Below are 248 nucleotides of genomic sequence, written 5' to 3' on the forward strand. Positions count from 1 at the left end.
AAAAACAGTACTGAGTACTCACTCTACATCCTGACTCAGGAGAGTGAGAATAGAACAAAAGATTAAAAAAGGAAAACAACACACAAACAAACAACTGGGGCCTGTTCTTCGTACCTCGCTAAGTAGGTTAGCCGGATTAGATTGTTGATGATTTCGCGTGATCCTGGATCAGTCGGTTCCCCGAAGCTCATCCGGGACTTGCTGTCATAGCAACAGAGCCGTAAGCGTAAACCTGCTCGGGAGCAGGT

Source organism: Pundamilia nyererei, unplaced genomic scaffold (assembly GCF_000239375.1).
Source record: "Pundamilia nyererei isolate P.nyererei 1_Seehausen unplaced genomic scaffold, PunNye1.0 scaffold00159, whole genome shotgun sequence".
In the NCBI taxonomy this organism is placed as follows: domain Eukaryota; kingdom Metazoa; phylum Chordata; class Actinopteri; order Cichliformes; family Cichlidae; genus Pundamilia; species Pundamilia nyererei.